Source organism: Lagopus muta, chromosome 1, assembly GCF_023343835.1.
Source record: "Lagopus muta isolate bLagMut1 chromosome 1, bLagMut1 primary, whole genome shotgun sequence".
NCBI lineage: Eukaryota > Metazoa > Chordata > Aves > Galliformes > Phasianidae > Lagopus > Lagopus muta.
In genome coordinates this window covers 32,600,442-32,612,629 of record NC_064433.1, presented here as the reverse complement: position 1 = coordinate 32,612,629, position 12,188 = coordinate 32,600,442, and the positions used below count along the sequence as shown (strand labels likewise).

The window sequence follows — 12,188 nt, the reverse complement described above, 5'->3', positions numbered from 1 at the left end:
GTAGTGCAAAACTGGCCATGCAGGACCTGCTTCTGAGGGCTGAGGTCTTTAGTCTTAAATTACTGGCTGCTTGCAGTTCCCCCAGGATCTTCCTTCTGCTTCTTGAGAGCAGCCTCAGCTCCACTGAATCCTGTGGATACTCACGGGAATAAACTTTTATTGGTGGTGATCTTGAAATAGTCCCAGTGTCCACCTTAGTTAAAACCACTCAGAGGCTTTGAATATTCATTAAACCCATCCAAAACATTTTTTTGTTTTAGAAAAAGAGGAAAAGAAGAAAGCCACTGGCAAGGCTGAGTAATCTTTGAACTAAGGCTAAAGTTCTTCTACTCGTTCCCTCAGATCCCTATAGGTAACAGAGATCCAAAACAGTTTGGTTTTCCACTTTCCAAATGGACCTCATGGAAGCCTTACTCATGCTGAGGAGAATTCTCAGAATTTCCAAAATCTTTCATTTTCACATGGGCCTGCTTATAGATTTTCCAAGCTGAATAAAATATTTTTAAAAGAAGCTTTAAAGTGTAGAAGTCTGGTTGATCTGAGTCTCTCACTGCCTCTCATGTTTCAGGACAGGGGTAGGAGGGAGGCCTGCAGTTACTGTGAACCATCCAAGTTGCTTCTCATTCCTAAAATGACATTTTAGGACTAGAAAAGCAGCTCTGATCTTGTCTGCCTACTTCCAGGGCGCACAGTGCATTGTTGTATTTTTAAGGGCCAAGTCACGTAGCCAAGAAGTTCCTTATTTGTGTTAGTGGAAAAATATGTGCATTTTTACTGTCTCATGCCTTGCATTGTCAACTTTTTGTTTTGCACAGATACAAATGAGAATACTGAGAAATGTAATGAGGAACTATTAAACAAAATGTTTACATGTTTTTTAGGAGAAGAGTGGGATTTGTTTTTTTTTTTCCAAATATGCGCCTCATGTTTGTTGCTTTTGGAAGTAGATGCCAAAAGCCTCAGTACTTCAGGGGAGTTCTGGTTTCCTTGAGTTCACCAGCTCACTTATGCCTCTTCTGTCCTCAGTCTCCTACCTTCTCTGCCCATGTGCTAGAATAAATTTCTGAAAAATAACTGCAGTTAACTAATCTACGAGAGTTTTCATGCTGCAGCATCGATAATTGTTTGCACAATCCTTATTGGTATAGCTTCTGCCCAAAAGAGGGCTTAGGCTTTGAAGTTACCTGGAATTAGAAACAACAGAAGCTTGTAGATGTGGGTTTTGAACAGCTACTGCTGTCAAAGGACAAAGGTACATACAACAAACTGTTACTGTCACAATGAGACTGAGGAAACTGGAAGTGTGAGACTTGAATAATAATGTGCTATGTGGTGCCAGCTATACCTCAGACTTATGCCTGTGGTATTCAGTTTAACCACTAAAGCTTCTCAAATCTAATCATTTCATGCCACGTACCCTGGCACTGTTGTATAGCAGCTGTCCTTTTGTAGTTGATGTGTAATTACATCATGAAAAGACTTTAATTACCATATTACTAAATTACCAGCCAGCAATCCTTTCAGGTTCAGCCCTAGCTCACTTCTGTAGGGACTATTAGGCTTCTTCAAGCTGAACACTTTTGGTTGGTGTAAAAAGGAGAAAAATTGTGCTAATTGTACGTTTTGTTATGAACCATTATTGAGCTTGATGTTATGGCATCACTAATGTCAATGATACAATTAAACTTATGCTAACGATGCAATCGCATTTCTGTAATAATTATACGTTAACAGCACATGATACCAGAATCCTACTAAAAATTAGGTAATGTCTTCAGAGCCTGATAGAAACAACTTGGAGGGAGCTGATTGCGTTTTCTAATGGCTTGCTAATCATTCTTGGAATCTGCCATAAATATACCTACTTGTAGAGTCAAAATTTAAGTCTGCATGTTGGCCAAAGCTTTTAAATGCCACCCTCTCTCTTGCCACCTCTCAGTGGTTAGCATTGTCTGTGCAAGGACTGATAGTGCTGTAGTGGGCTATCTGATACATGGCATTTATATTTTGCCTACCAGATTGATAAATACGCCATGGTTACTACCCTGTGGTAGACACTCTGAATATCTAGGGTTTCTTTGGTCTTTTTGTTGTTGGTTGATTGGTTTATTTTTTTCAATAAGGAACGGTAAATCTTCTCTGCTGATTCTTTTAAACAGTATTGTTCAGTTTTATATTGCTAAAGTGACTTTTACTTCTAAATTGTCATAACACGCCTTGTTAATCTCAGTTCTTCCAGTTTTATGTTCTTTATTAGTATGTTGTTTTATAGCTAGTGATGAAGCAGTAGTAAAACAAGAACTTAAAATGTTTTTACTGATTACTGCCCATTACTGCATAGCCTCATGCAACATAACATTTACCCAATATCACTCCAATGACTCTAATGCAGTATGATCATATTAACTGTCTTTGGCACAAGCATTCTTCTGGCTCTCATGTTGTCTGGCTGAGGAGCTGCTCAGCAACTGCAGGCACTGCCATTTTGTGCTGTGTTTGGAGCCATTTGGGTTAGCAGTGTTTTTATCATTATATAGGATGCAGAACATCACAAGATGATTTGACTTTGTCATAGACCCTGAAATATTTCCCTGAAATACTTGCTAAATCTTCAAATGGATTCTTGGACTTTTTTGATTTATTGGCAGAAGATGGCATCAGAGAAAAGAGCCTAATGTTTTGGAAGGTTCACAATCTTAGAGGGTCACTGGATTTTTTTATTTGCTTCATCAGCCTTTTTTTTTTTTTTTTTTTTTTTTTTTTTTTAAATGTATATCATTTTTTGCATCCCTGCTTTTTGCCCCCATGTGCCTCTGTTTTCAGGGCACATTCACCCTCTGTTTGAAGATATATCCTCATGTCCAGAACAGACTCCTTTTTGCATGTGTAGAATTCATACTGAAGCATTTGGGATTGTTAAGTGATAGGGGCTCTCTAAGTGGATGTATTTGTGGCAGTTTCACATGGGTGCAGGTTAAGCAATGTCACTGGAGTTCAATTGTCCTTATGTGTGTACAACACTGATTTCTTCCAGTCTAATATAATAGTGCATTGAAAATTGAATTCTGCTTTGTTTACTGTTTCCATTCTGTCTGGATTGGCAGCCTGTGTTGAATTTCACTTATATACTTGCTCTGTGTCATAGAGCTAGTTAACTGCTTATCTCATAAGTGGTTCTTTTTGTAGAGACTAAAATTTGGGAAATCATGTATTACTATGAAGCAAATGAGAGAGGCATGGAAACAGCTCTGTATTTGCTGACTGGCACTGTAGCTGAAATAGAATTTTTGAGAAATCAGAGTTGAAGATTCTGACTCATTTTTGTGGTTTGTGGTATCTGACCTCTTCCTCCAGGCAGTCCAACAGGGCGATTTTAGCCAGAAGCCCAAACACTGTAAGGGTGGAAACCAAGAAATGCTCTAGTGTATTACAATTATAGAGTTGGTTTGTTTCGGTATTTGTTTTACAATATTTTTTAAGAAACTTTAATTTTCTAATTTTTCTTAACTATTTTTTAATCTGTATTGTGTGGGATTTTTGCTTGCTTGTTTGGGTTGGGGTTTTTTTGCCTTTTTTTTTTTTTTTTTAAAGTGGTCTGGTTAAGCTCTTTTGTCTCCTTGAATCTGTATCTGCATAAACAACAATAATTGCGTTTTGTACTTAGTGGTCTCTGGAGGAAAGACTAACTCAGTTACTAAGCTGCTTCAAACTGCAGCATTTGGAGAAGCATTCTTACTCCTGTCCCCCTGAAGATAAGAGAAGAGGAACTGTAGATCAGCCATGCACATGGCACTTTCAGCCACACAATCCACGGTGATCCTTCCCTGTCTTCTGAAAATTCTTCTTGCTCTAAATCCTCAAATAATGCCTCCCCAGAGGCAAGAGTGACACTTACAGACTGTATTTTGGCCAAGCTGTGTGCACATCCTTTTTTTTCAGATGGCTATTAATTCCTCATCACTCAAAGCCAAAAAAAATGCTTAGACTTTCCAGGTCTGTGCTTGCTCTGCTCAGGAGACTGTGAAGAGAGACCAAGTGAGTCCCCAAATACATTCTTCTTCAGCAACTGCAGTTTGGTAGGTGGAGAAGTCTGGTTCTGCTGCCTAGCAGAAAATGCTGCAAAAGAGCGTGGCATCTTAGTCAGACTCAGAAGATACAGCCAAGTCCTGTTTCTTTGCTTGCCCAACTTCTCTTCCTTGGAAGCCTTCCCACACAAGGCCTGCTGAAAGCACTTCTACTTCCCTTCTACCACCTGGACTCCTTCCAAGGAGAAGTAAGAGCACAGAATTCACAGGAGTAGCAGCTACCTCAGATCACCTTGCAGAATTTTGTATCGAGTGAAGCTTTTGGAGGCATTTCAGGAAACACTTTATCAAAGGTGTGGAGAAAAGGTGGTGAATCAGAAATAAGTTATTGCACTCAAAGAGCATGCTTTCTAACAACCTAGTGAATTATGAGTTCTGAAGCTCTGGCACCTCATATCCAGCACTGACTTGGCAGAAGTGATTAATTTGGCAGTCAGTGTTCATAGACTTTTGAAGACACGCAAGTCCTGCCTCTTCTCCAAACTCTTGTTTTTTCTGGAAGAGAGTATGCTTTTGCAATGTCTGTGACAATCTAGCATGTTTTAAAGCCATTGTAAACAGTTTCAACATGTGGTGTGTTCAGTTAAGTCTTCAGTCTCAACCACACGGTATCTTCTACCAATGAAGTCTTTACATTTCAGATAATGAGGAAGGACAGGAATTTTACTGTTTGAATACTCCTAGCAAATTAGAAAGCCACAGTTCATTGCTACTAGATTCTAGGAGTGATGGATCCTATTAAACTTAATTCTCATAGAGTTTTTCAGCCTTTTGAGGGGTAGAAAGACATCATGAGAACTAACCAACCCAGACAAAAAAATTCGTTGCAACCACTATGAGTAAAAATTTCCCTGTTGCTTTCTTTTATTGGTGAACATGAGTGCTAATCAAGGAAAAAAATCCTTCTGTAATAACATCACCACACGTATGTTTCATGTTTAACCTGTAGAGCTCATAATGTATGAGACAAGATGAGTAAAGGATGCTAAAGCATAATTTTAACCACTGGATGCATAAAGAGCCTGTTATCTTGAATACAGGCAGCTTGTGATATAAGCAAGTATAGCAGAATCCAGATGATCCAATGCACTTCACTGAGCTCAGTTTTTAACTCTTTAATCTGTGCCTTTTTAGTCAACCAGGGAGCATGGTGAATTCTTTCTTTCTTCCAGTGTTATAGGTTAGTGCCAAGATATGCCAAGCAGGCTGTGACCTTCCACCTCTAGCTGCCTTCCAAACTGTGGGAGAGGAACCAGAGGGAGAACCCCAGGCTCACCTTGGTCTCATGAAATCGTATTGAAGGGTTCTGGTGCTGAGCTGAGAAAGCAGAAAAGCTGAAATCCAAGTGGATGTGATGCTTTAGGGACTAAAATCATTCTGACATCCTCAATGCTAAATCAGTGAAGAGCAGAGAAAAATATCTGCACTTCTTTGACCTTCTGTGGTTAGCCATACCCCAGCCATATTACTGACACAGTGCACAGTGTGCACAGTGATGCCTTCATCCCTAAGCCCAGGTTTAGTTGCCATAGTAACTCGTCCTGGAGATGAATACGATATCCTGGACAGCAGAGAAACAGACTTTGATTCCAGAGATAACGGTCCCAAGGCTCAGAGCTGGTCACAAAGATGTGACTGTGCTGCTTTCTTCATCTTTCTGTCATGACCCAAATAATGGGTGGCATGTTGTTCAGCCATGTTGCGGAAATGTAGTGATGTATCATCATTGCAACCCTGGACTTAATGGTTTTCAAGGGAAGGATACACTGAAATCATCATGAATGGAATGCATCCCATGAGGGCAGCAAATCTCCAGTGTAAGCAGGTTGGAACCATTGGCAGACAGTTTTTGTGTTCCAGCAGTATCTGCTCAATGCAAACTGGCTTGTAATGGCTTCCTAGCTGCTGGCTAGGAGGACCAGTGTATTCAGGTGTAAAGCAATGGGAAAGTACATACGATTCCTTACACAGTGTTTTAGTTTAATTGTTAGGCTTTTGAGTTCATACTACTGGTACTAGAGTAGGAAATGCTACATGTTAAAACATGTAAAGTAAAGATACAAAGTAAAGTAAGATACAAAGGCACCACATGTGGATATGCCAGTAGTAAGTTACTTTCCTGATAAAACACAGGCAAAAAACAATCACATATAGGTAGCTAACACCAACACGTATCCCGTGTAATTAGCCCTAAAGTGAAACACTGTTAATAATGCTGACTGTTAATAATTAGCCAACTGTTAATAATAGCAACTCCATACTTAGACTGGCTCAGAGAAGCAATCCATGTGAGGACAACCTTAAGTAGTGCAGGGAATCTCCTGGGAATGGAGCTGCACCACAGCAAAGTGGAGCTCCTGGGCTCAGAAATCACTGGGCAATGTCTTCTCCAGATATCTCTTCTGTGAACAACCCTCAAGCTTAGTGTTGTATTTAATTTAAAACCAGGGAACGAGTAGTGATACAGAAACAACTGAAGCAGTTTAGTGACAGCACTGATGGTGGCCTAATGCCTCTCACTATTGCATGCAATGTGTGGGGCAGAGGGAGGCTGCCAGCTGCAGAGGATGCCTCTGACTGCTGTGCTGCTTACTAAGTTAGTTGAATACACAGGATGGAATGTAAGATCTGTTTAAAGAATTCAGATTTTCATTGTTCTTGGTGGCAGTAAGGAAGATTCTGACTGATTCAGCTAATATAAATGAGAAATAAGCACTTCCATGTGATCTATTAATATTATTTTGCTTTGAGAAATAGCTTCTCTCTGCCCATTTGTGATCATTTATTAAAAATAATGTGATGATTTAGTAAAACTGGACCACTAAAATAGTGACTTTAAAGTGTATTTATTTTACTTAGAGGTTTTCTCCACAGGCATCACTAAATAAGCAGTAGAAATGTAAATATGAATGACTGGGTTAACTGGAAATGTCATAAAGCCCTAGAGTGTGCTACAGGAGCAGCTGGTGTGCTGGTATCATGCCTCTGAAAGACCACTCTCAGGGTTTCTTGCAGGAACTAAATTTTATAACTCCATCCCATGTGCCTTGCAAAGTCATGGGGAGATGCCTGTAGCCCCACAGGAGCCATGCAACATGGCTGGCTCAATACTGGTGCAAGGAAATGAAGAGGAGCCCTTGGATACTTTGGCTGCTACCTGTGAAAGCCCCAAGTCAGCATTTTCCTGTCACATAGCAGTGTCCAGGTGTTCTCCAAACGTGGCCAGCTTGGCTGCTTGGAAGGCACAGGCAGCCTGCAGAAGGCTCCCCAAAAGCTTGAGAGAGTTCTTTGTTATTCCTGTAGGACCAGACTGAGTTGTCACAGGGGAAGTGCATTCCCTGCTAACATTGGCTATGTTCAGCTGAGTGAAAAATACTCCACTACTTAGAATAGTTCAATTGGAAGGCACCTACAAAGATCATCAAGTCAAACGGTATTGACACTTCAGGGCTAACTGAAAGTGAAAACATATCAGTGAGGGACTTATCCAAATGCCTTCTGCACGTTGACAGGCATGGGACATTGACCACCTCTGCAGGATGCCTGTTCCAGAGTTTAACCACCCTCATGGTAGGAAATTTTTCCAAATGTCCAGTCTGAATGCATTTTTGTGGACAACCTGATGTTTACACTGAGTAATGCCAATAAAGCAGGGTGGCACTGCTCTTGAGTGGCAGCAGATGGAAAATGAGGGCAGAGGCCCTTTTTATTGGCTCTACGCCCTCTCCATTTTGTTGCTTGTTTTCGTGGTTGAGATGCAAAGTAGGAGCCAGACATTTATGAGTCTTCTCATGAGGATTACAGGTGGTAGGCAGATGTGTGTTTTGCCATGGGTGTTGCTGAGGGTTTCTGCTTTCACCTCCAGCTTTTACGGTGATGGATATGTCATCACTGGGACCTGTTTTAATGCCCAGCTAAACACTACGTCATGGTTTGTTTTACTATCCCCAGCCTGATTTAATTCATAAAATCAAGGAAGTCACTTAAAGGCTTTTCACTATAGTTCCGTGATTATTGCCAATGCAGTGAGGTGTTTGTTCATCTGGTTTCTAAAGAAACATTGAGAAATGTGTCTGCATGGGAATAAGAAGAGTAACCCAGTTAGCAATAAGTGAAACCAAGATGCCAGGGCTGAATGTATTAAAACTCATCAGTAATCATAATGGTTGATCATGATAGTTAAGTTCCAGAGGAACTTCATTTACTCAATGTACATGGTTAATTTACAGATAAGGTGAACATTATCTTAAATCTTATTTCATTTCATAGCAATGAAGAAAACGTAAATAAATGGAACTTTGGTAGTTTTAAAATCACCAGGCATTAGCGCTGTGCTTCCTTGGCTTCTTTAAATATATGCATTTAGTTATCATAGTAAACAAGTACTCATCTAGACCAATTCCATATTTCTAGGATTTACTTTTTTTCTCTCAGTTATTTTGTGACACAGCTAATTAAAATATACTGGTTCGTTCCTCCTTTGAATGTAATAAAACCCTGCCTTATTCTTTCTGTCACTTTAATCCCTCTTTCTTTTCCATTGACACATTTCTAATACCTCTTCAGACAGGCCAGGCACTGCTGCTTCATCTGTACCAAATCCACAACGCTTAACACCTTTTGACAAAATGGATACATCCTCCCTGTGGCTTGGAATTGATATATGCTGTCAAAAAGGGTTTTCCGAATGGTCTCTCTTTGTCACCTTTACCAGACTTTTATTCTCTGTTGTAGGAATGTGCAGTTTAATGTTGCGTTTCAAATCATTTTTGGCTGGAAAAGTGTGTAATGGAATCAGGGTGTCCCCTGAATACTCCTAACAGTAGGAGATGCCTCTTTGTTTTCAACACCAGAATCCCAATAGACCCTTTACAGCAGTGAAATTACACTTTTGACCTTGTTCACTAAAGTGTTTCTTTCTCTGTATGATTAAACGAGAGTAACTAACAATAGCTTCCTCTGAAATGTATGAATTTCCCTCTGTTTGTTTCTCTTAAGAAACTCAGAAAGGATGCTGTGCAATTCTCTGCTGATTGTATTCTCTACAAAAGAAAGAAAGGAAAAAAGAAGAAAAGCAGCCTCGCTCCTTCAGGGAGGGGTGGCTGTTTTATCCATATTAAAAATGCAAAAGTAATTGATGTATTGATATTTTCCCTAGGCCACTGTGGTGTTGCTACATCTCGAGTGCGAGAGCACCACTGCAGCGCACAGATTTTTACCCTTTAGTTGCTTCATTTACCACATATTTTAAGAGGGGATGTTTACTAAAGCACAAGATATTGTTTTAAAGTATCAAATATTAATGTAGAAAATAAGCAAATACTGTTCTGAGTGAATGCTGAAATACTGAAAAGATCACTTCATTGTACACCACAGTCTGTGAAGTTATACCAATCTAAAAGATAGATGCAGTGTTTTATGTAGATCTGCATGCAGCCTGTTAAGCTCATGTTTCTTTTCATTTGTATGTGACTTGGTGGATGTAGCCTGCTGCAGGCTGCACCGTGACTGTCAGCCCCATCTCACACACTGAAACATCAACGCATCAATTGCTCCACATATGGTTATTCAGAGCAGGAATTTGCTAAATCAGAAGATCCTCAAAGTGAGGTGGCCAGAAAAGAGAAAATCAGATTTTGTTTTTCCGCTTTAGACTACTTTGGCTGTGTTTTGGGGATATTTTTCAATGAATTCCTGTTTCCTGTAAATATTCACAAGCTCCACACTGGTGAATATACTTTGTTTTGTGCAGTGTGCACGTGTCTGAAATGCAAGAGCAGCCCTGCATTTTGTGTGGGGGGAGACCCTGCACTGGATGATTGAGTAACTAGATTCAAAAGAGGGGAGGAGACATAGTGAAATTCTTGTTTTCAAAAGGAGTCAAAAAATACACGACTTAAGCCTTCAGGGCATGGCTGCCATTATGAACAGGGTTTTTGCTCACCCTGATACGGTGCTACATGGAGAAGGCATCAGAGCAACAGGACTTGGAAGGCAGCACACCCAAAGCTGTAGATCTGTGGCTCCAGACCTTCTCTCCTGCAAAAAACCAACCAAACAAACAAACCAAAACAACAAAAAAAACCACTAAAAAACAAACAAAAAAAGCAACCAACTTTTGTGCTTTCTTTATTGCTTCTTCACTGCTGATGTAAACTAGTGATTGGTGTGGCTCTGAAGTAACCTTGTCATCGAAAAATATTTTGTTGGTTGTTGACATACTTGTTCCATACAAACATGAATCACCCAGCTTCCTTTGGCAGGCTTGCCCTGTGGCCGTGCTGTAATGTGTTTCACCACTGTGATTGAAATTAAAATGTCACCATTAAACATGGCAGTCAGATGCTCCCTGAGCACTGCATCTCTCCAAGTTCTCTGGCTTCCTATGTAGCTATTTCTGACAGTTTAATAAGGTGGCTTTATTCTGGTATAAAATAATATGTTCGTACTTCCACAGTGCTCAGGGAGTTAAATGCTTTCAGAGCACTATTTCATTATGTGCATACATCTTTCATCTGTGGCAGAAGCAACAACGCTCACGTAACGTGGTGTTGCTTGTTAGTCCATTAGGAAGTGTAAAGTTAAAATGAATTGTCCTGCCAAACTGCGCAGAGCGGCTGCCGGAAAGCAGCTGCTGGGCTGTTCCCTGCACCAGGCTCTCTTGGTGGAGCAAGTAGTGGTGCAGGGCTCTGGAGACTGCTCCATGGGAAAAGCCTTCAGACCATGCTTGACAGCTTTGCTGCTCCAGCTCTGTTATTGCCAGGTCACTGAAAGGGCAGTTCAGTCTCTGAGTCCAACTAGGGGTTGATATGGTATCTCTTAAATCACAAAAACCCCACTGAGTGCAGCAGCTCCTGGGCCGGGCTTTCATGCCTGGCTTCTCTAGTGAGGCTGCCAACAAATATGTCCGTTTTTGTCATATATACAGTCACAAATATCCCTTACTGTCATGAAACTACTAAGCAGCTGGCGTGGAAAGCTAACGAAACTGCTAACAGGATAACGAGCCCAGCAGAGATGAATTCATGCCACTGACCTGTATGTGTACATCTACATCCCTCCCGCTGCTAATGTCTAGAGCTGTTTAACTCCTCAGATCAAATCATTTCACTCTTATGAACAGATGTAACTTTTGACTTGAATCAAGTCCAACTGCTGAAAACATTAATGAAAAACATAAAACTGAGGCTCTCTTTAATCAGCTATTAACATCACTGCCTTATTTTCTCCCCACCCCCGCAAAGGTTTTCTTGTGCTGGGTTGTACTTCTCATCCCAGGTGGCTGCAATTTCTAGTGAAAATAAGTTGAGCCATGAAAGGTTGACCCACTCGCCTCTGAATTGCTTTTTATATGATGTTAGTCCCTCAGGGCCCAATTCTACCCACAGAAGTGAGAATGATAGCTATCAATGTATATCGTAAGTATGTCAGTGTACACAAAGAAAAAGATGAACCCCGGACTTCAGTGGTCTTTAAAATACAGATTTCTCATGAAATGGTGATAAATAGGAAGCAAAGGACGATTAAAAAATTAGCTTGACACACTAAGCAGTTAAATCAATTCCACTTCTTCTAGCGCTGCTCAGACCTGAACCTGTTTCTTCTTTACCACATGAATCTTAGAAATGCTAGCAGTTCCTTTGTAGTAATGCTCCTTCTATTTGCATACTAGCAATATCAGATGATCATTCAGAGACTGTGTTAGTCCAATATTATCTCCTGAACACTTGGGCAGTTAAACAGTGCCACTGAGTTTGCAAAGCTGGTTTGTGTCAGGGTTGCATTTTGACTTTAGAGCTTAAATTTTCAGTGTTTGTATGCCTACCATAATTCTTGGATGCATTGTAGTGCCACCAGAATGCCTGGCATAAAAGCAATACCAGCAAATTGATCAAATTATCAAGAGAAGTAAACTTGCATGAAAATGAGACTAGAAGATCGCAGAAAGGAAATAAGAAAAAACATGTAGAAACTGGAATTCAGGTGCCAGTTACTTGCTTTATCTGTGCTGAATTCTATGCAGATTCATGAGGAGAGGTGGTTTGGTATGCTGCTATTACCCAAACAGTGAACTAATCAACTGATGGTTGAGAATTGGCTCCA

The 12,188-nt window shown here is 40.4% G+C and overlaps 1 protein-coding gene across 1 annotated transcript in view; it reads left to right on the top strand.

The window, feature by feature from the left end:
* The window catches only part of PPM1H (protein phosphatase, Mg2+/Mn2+ dependent 1H), a 132,992-nt gene that overhangs the window by 81,132 nt on the left and 39,672 nt on the right, over window positions 1-12,188 (top strand). The gene's annotated exons all lie outside the window — the stretch shown is intronic.